Raw genomic sequence first — 6635 nt, 5'->3', positions numbered from 1 at the left:
AAAAAAAAAAAAAAAACTAATAAAGGGGATTTATGAAAAACTTACAGGTGACAACACCACACTTATTAATGAAATAGTTAGTGCTTACCCCTTAGATTGGGAACCATGCAAGGACGTGTGTTCTGAACACTTCTAACACAACACTGACTAATGGTTCCAGCCAGTGGAATGTAAGAAGAAATGAAAGACATAAAGGTTGGATATAGGGCAGTAAAAATGTCTTTATTTGAAGACTACATGAATGTGTAAAGAGAAAACTCTTAGGAATCTACAAAAAAGCTACTAGAATAAGTGAATTTAGCAAAGTTACAGGATACAAAGTTAATATCCAAGACAGTGTATTATTGGTGTAAAGTTAAACAAGTAAATCAATGGAGTTCGAGAATAGCCAGGGCAACATCGTGAGACCCTGTCTCTAAAAAAAATTTAAAAATTAGGTGAGCATGGTGGCACATGCCTATAGTCCTAGCTACTTAGGAGGCTGAGGCAGGAGGGTCACTTGAGCCTAGAGTTTGAGGCTGCAGAGAGCTAGGCTGACGCCACTGCACCCTAGCCAGGGCTACAGAGCGAGACTTTGTCTCATAAAAAAAAAAAAAAAAGAAAAGAAATAAAGAAAGAAAGGGCAAGTCTCAGATTGGGAGAAAATATTCACAATACATATATATAACATAAAGGACTTACATTCAGATTACATATGTATTTAGAAAAACTCCTATAGCTCAATTAAAAAGACAACAACTCAATCTATAAAAATGGGCAAAAGAGGCTGGGCACAGTGGCTCACATCTGTAATCCCAGCACTTTGGGAGGCTGAGGCAGGAGGATCACTAGAGGCCAGGAGTTGGAGACTAGCCTGGGCAATATAGCAAGACACTGTTTCTAAAAAAAATTTTTTTTTAAATTAGCTGGGCTGGGGGACAAGGGCAACATACGTAACCTAAACATCTGTACCCCCATAATATGCTGAAATAATAATAAAAAAAAAAATTAGCCGGGCATGGTGACGTGTACCTGTAGTCCCAGAGACTCGGGAGGCTGAGGCAGAAGGATTGGTTGGGCCCAGAAGTTCAAGACTGTAGTAAGCAATGATTGTGCCACTGGACTCCAGCCTGGGCGACAGAGCAAACCCCTATCTTTAAAAATAAAGAAATAAGGTGGCTCACGCCTGTAATCCTAGCTCTCTGGGAGGCCGAGGCGGGCGGATTGTTTGAGCTCAGGAGTTCGAGACCAGCCTGGGCAAGAGCGAGACCCCGAAAAAAAAAAAAAAAGAAATAAAAATAAAAAATAAGTAAAAAAATAAAAATGTACAAAAGACTTGGACACTTCATGAAAGTATATAAATGGACAATGAGCACATAGTGACTCAGCATCATTAATAATTATGGAAATGCAAATTAAAATCACTATGAACTTCCACTACATGCCCATCAGAATGGCTAAAATGGAAAAGACTGACAAGACCAAGAGGTGAAGCAACGGGAACTCTCATAAACCACTTTGGCAGTTTCTTAAAAAGTTAAAATATACTTACCAGACCACTCAGCAACCCCACTTCTACATATTTACCCAAGAGAAATAAAAACATGTCCACGTAAAGACCTTCTTGTGAATGTTGATGATATTATTCATAATAACCAAACAATGGAAACAACTCAAATGCCCACCAACTGGTAGATGAATAAACAATTGTGATATATCCAAACAATGCACTCTTACTCAGCAATAAAAAGGAATAAACCGGCCAGGTGCGGTGGCTCTCGCCTGTAATCCTAGCACTCTGGGAGGCTGAGGCAGGAGAATCGTTAGAGCTCAGGAGTTCGAAACCAGCCTGAGCAAGAGCGAGACCCCATCTCTACTAAAAATAGAAAGAAATTAATCGGACAACTAAAGATATATAGAAAAAATTAGCCAGGGACGGTGGCGCACGTCTGTAGTCCCAGCTACTCGGGAGGCTGAGGCAGGAGGATTGCTTGAACCCAGGAATTTGAGGTTGCTGTGAGCTAGGCTGATGCCATGGCACTCTAGCCCGGGCAAAAGAGTGAGACTCTGTCACAAAAAAAAAAAACAAACAAACAAACAAAAGGAATAAACCACTGATAAACACAGCATGAATGGATCTCAAAGCACTATACTAAATGAAAGAAGCCAGATGCAAAAGACTAAATCCTCTCCCCTCTCCTCCCCTCCCCTTCTCTCTCTCTCTCTGTCTCTCTCTCTTTTTTTTGAGACAGGGTCTTGCTCTTGCTCAGGTTGGTTTCAAACTCCTGACCTCAAGCAATCCTCCTGCCTCGGCCTCCCAGAGTGCTAGGATTACAGGCATGAGCCACCGCATCTGGGCCAATACTGTTATGGATTTCTAGAAAACACAATAAATGGTGACAGATGGGGGGAGGTGGCTGGGGAAGGGCAAGGGGCACAAAGGAGCTCTCTGGAGGGAAGGAAGTGATCCCATCTGCATAACCACCTGTGTATGCATCTGTCAAAACTCATCACATTGTAGATTTAAAATAGATGAGTTTTATTGTATATAAATTGTATCTCAATAAAGTTGAATGCCACAATGAGACACTAGTTTACACTCATAAGAAAGGCTAAAATGAAAAGATTAACAATACCAAATGTTAGCAAGGATATAAAGCAACTGACACTCTCATATCATGCTGGCAGACTGTAAAATACTAAAACTATCTTGGGAAAAGGTTGGCCATTTCTTATGAAGTTAACCATACACTTTCCCTATGACCCAGCAATTCTACTTCTGACATTTATTCAAGAAAATGAAAATTTTGTCTTCAAAAAGAAATGTTCACAGCAGCTTTATTCACAGTAGCCAAAAACTGGTAACAGCTCAAATGTCCATCAACAGATGAATGGATAAAGAAATCGGTATAATGGAATACTACACAACAACGAAAATGAATAACTACTGATATATGCATCAACATGGCTGAATCTAAAAACATTATGCTGTGTGAAAGAAAACTCAAAAGAGTACATACTTCATGATTCTATTTATATGAAGTTCTAGAACAAGCAGGTAAAACTAAGTTATGACTATCGAAATTACAATGAGGCTGGGCGTGGTGGCTCACACCTGTAATCCTAGCACTCTGGGAGGCCGAGGCAGGAGGATCACTTGAGCTCAGGAGTTCCAGACCAGCCTGAGCAAGAGTGAGACCCCATCTCTACTAAAAATAGAAAACTTAGCTGGGCGTGGTAGTACATGACTGTAGTCCTCTCTACTCATAAGGCTGAGGCAGGAGGATTGTTTGAGCACAGGAGTTTGAGGCTGCAGTGAGCTACTGCATTCCACCCAGGGTGACAAAGTGAGACTCTGTCCACCCCTCCCCCCCCAAAAAAAACAGGAAATTGAACCCCCCTCCTCACTCCCTCCTTTGAAATAAATAAATAAATAAATAAAAATATGCCTCAGCACCCGTGAGTACCCTGCCCTCCAGCTAATAACTATTCCATGAGTCTGACCCTACTCAAACTAGTAATGAGGATAAATGGACACGCTGTTAGGGTACAAGACAGCCAGCAAATTTTCATTCAGGATAAACAGACATTACCACCATAATAACACACTCAATTCTTTGCTTTAGCCTAATAAGGAAAGCAGGTTTCAAATTAGTTAGAACAGTTACCCTGGCCTATGATTTAGGAAACTGCTGGGAACTATTGAGGCAGTCTAGGAGAAAGCCACTGAGAAGCTAGACAAGGATGTTGGCAGTGGGGAGGCAGAAAGTGGACATACTTGGGCTATGTTTTATGACAAGTAGTAGTTCAGATTCAGAACTTGCTCACAGATTAGCAAGTGGGACAGAGGAGAATCAAGGCTAATAATTCCTAGGTCTTCGTTTATAATTTAGCTATATTTCTCTTGTGACTACTTACTATCATTCCATAATTTTGACTGAGCCTATTAAGTGCCATGCTAAATTCAAGGTGCCAGACTACAGAGGTGGGGAAGATAAGGCTCTGCTTTCACTTGATTAAGAGTGTAGGCCAGGCGCGGTGGCTCACGCCTGTAATCCTAGCTCTCTGGGAGGCCGAGGCGGGCGGATTGTTTGAGCTCAGGAGTTCAAGACCGGCCTGAGCAAGAGCGAGACCCCCTCTCTACTAAAATTAGAAAGAAATTAATCGGCCAACTAAAAATATATAGAAAAAATTAGCCGGGCATGGTGGCGCATGCCTGTAGTCCCAGCTACTCGGGAGGCTGAGGCAGGAGGATCGCTTGAGCCCAGGAGTTTGAGGTTGCTGTGAGCTAGGCTGACGCCACAGCACTCACTCTAGCCCGGGCAAAAGAGTGAGACTCTGTCTCAAAAATAAATAAATAAATAAATATGCACTAACTATTAGGTTGTGATAAGTTCAATGAAGAAAATGTAAAAGGGTGGCATGATAGACAGCTTCATGAACTACTTTACTTAGGTGCTTAGGAAAGGCCTTGCTGAAAGGCCTCTCACTTTAAATGTGAGACCTAAATGGCAAAGAGCCAGACAAGAGAATATCTAGGAAAAGAACATTCTAGAGAGAAACAACAAATGCAAGCTCCCCAAGGCAAGAAGCAGCTTAGCACATTCCAGGGACAGAAAGAAAGGTGGTAAGGCTGGTATTCAACTATGGTGGGAGAGGATGATGCAAAATGGAGTTGACAAGGCAAGCAGCTGAGGCACTTATAGGTCAGGGCAAGGAATTAGATTTTAAGTGCAATGAGGAGCTGGGGGAGCACTTTCAGAGGAGGATGGCATGATTTGACTTACATTTTAAAAAGATCAGTCATGCTATTGCGTGAGGAACAGGTTTTAGGGTGGGCAAGAGAGGAAGCAGGAAACCAGTTAGGAAGCTATTGTAGGATTGAAGGCAAGAAATGATGACTTCACCTGGGGTAGCAGGGCATGGACAGATGTGAGATGTGTCTCAAACACAGAATCAACGAGACTTATACTTTATACATAAGTTCTGCTATACAAAGATTTGAATATTCTGCCTGGTACCCCTCACTGGGTGTAGGCTCACAGGATAGATTTAGGATTGGATGAGCCCGGGAGTTTGAGGTTGCTGTGAGTCTAACCCAGGCAACAGAGCGAGACTATGTCTCAAAATAATAATAACAATTTTATTAGATTTGCAGTACAGAGTGTTTTAGACTCAGACAGACATGAATTTGAATTCTGACTTGATCACTTAGTCGCCATGTGACCTTATACAAGTCATCTTTCAGCTTCCTTATCTGTAAAATGAGGATAACAATACTTAGCTCAAAGGGCAGTTGTGAAAGTTAAATAAGAGAATAAATGAAAAGCATCTCACACAGAATCTGGCCACTCAGTGAGGGCTCTGTGAATGTCAGCTGCTATTAATATCATTCTGATGAGTCACAGGACATTTCCACATTCATCCCGATGGACTAACTACAGTCTTTCTTTTCCTGGCCTCCCTGTCTCCAATTCCCACCTGCTTCAAAGTGTCCTCCACTCGGACTTTACTTACATTATAAATCAATCACGGCACTCCCCTTTCATAAACACTGCAATGGCTCCACTGCCTACACATTAAAATCTGGATGTCTTAGAATGACATGCAAGGCCCCACACGCAGGACCTTACCTATCTATCCAGCCCCTTCCCACTTCCCAGCCTATAGTCATGCTGAAGTATTTTCAGCTCCCTGAACAAACTGTTGTTCCATCTTACCATGCTTTTGTTGATGCTGTTTCCTCTGCCTGAAGTATCCTTTCCTCTATGTACCTACTGAACACAGTACGCATCTGTCTCGACACAGCTTAAGCTGGGTGTGGTGGCTCACACCTGTAATCCCAGCACTTTGGAAGGTTGAGGCAGGAAGACCACTTGAGTTCAGGAGGAGTTCAAGACCAGCCTGGGGAACATACCAAAAAATTTAAAAATTAGCCAGACCTGGTGGCACATGCCTGTAGTCCCAACTCCTTGGGAGGCTGAGGCAGTAGAATCACTTGAGTGTAGGAGTTCGAGACTGCAGTAAGCTATGACTACGCCACCACACTCCAGCTTGGGCAATAAAGCAAGACCCTGTCTCTAAAAAAAGAAAAAAGACATAGCTTAACTATCATTTATATTGACACCCCCACTCCCCACCACCCAAGCAAAACTACTCTCTTCTTCCTGTTACCATTGCGCACCGTCCATAACTCCATATTGGAAGTGTCTGTTTAGTATCTGCCATTACCATCGGGCAACTCCCTGAGGGCAGAGACTGTGATAACAGATGTATGCTCCCCAAATCCCTGCAGAGCAGCCACTCAGTAAACATTCCATCAACAAATAGAGAACAGGGCAGAAGCAAGGGACCTTTATGAATACCCCTCTTCAGGGGAGTATCTGTAGATCCTCACCGGAGGTCTTCTCAGGGAGGTGTGACCCTGTCACGTTTAGAAGAAAGAGCTTTGAAATCAGAAAGGAACACACTGGGACACTAGCTCCACAAAGCACTCCTGTGGGTCCCTGAACCTGTTACTTAACCTACGACTCACTTTTTTCATCTGTAAAATAGGAATGATAATAACCTCATAGAGTTGTTGCAAGCATCAAAAGAGATAATTTGCCGGCGCGGTGGCTCACGCCTGTAATCCTAGCTCTCTGGGAGGCCGAGGC

Source organism: Propithecus coquereli, unplaced genomic scaffold (assembly GCF_000956105.1).
Source record: "Propithecus coquereli isolate 6110/MARCELLA unplaced genomic scaffold, Pcoq_1.0 Scaffold126, whole genome shotgun sequence".
NCBI lineage: Eukaryota > Metazoa > Chordata > Mammalia > Primates > Indriidae > Propithecus > Propithecus coquereli.
The sequence above is the reverse complement of the archived record's forward strand: the minus strand, read 5'-3'. Positions refer to the sequence as shown.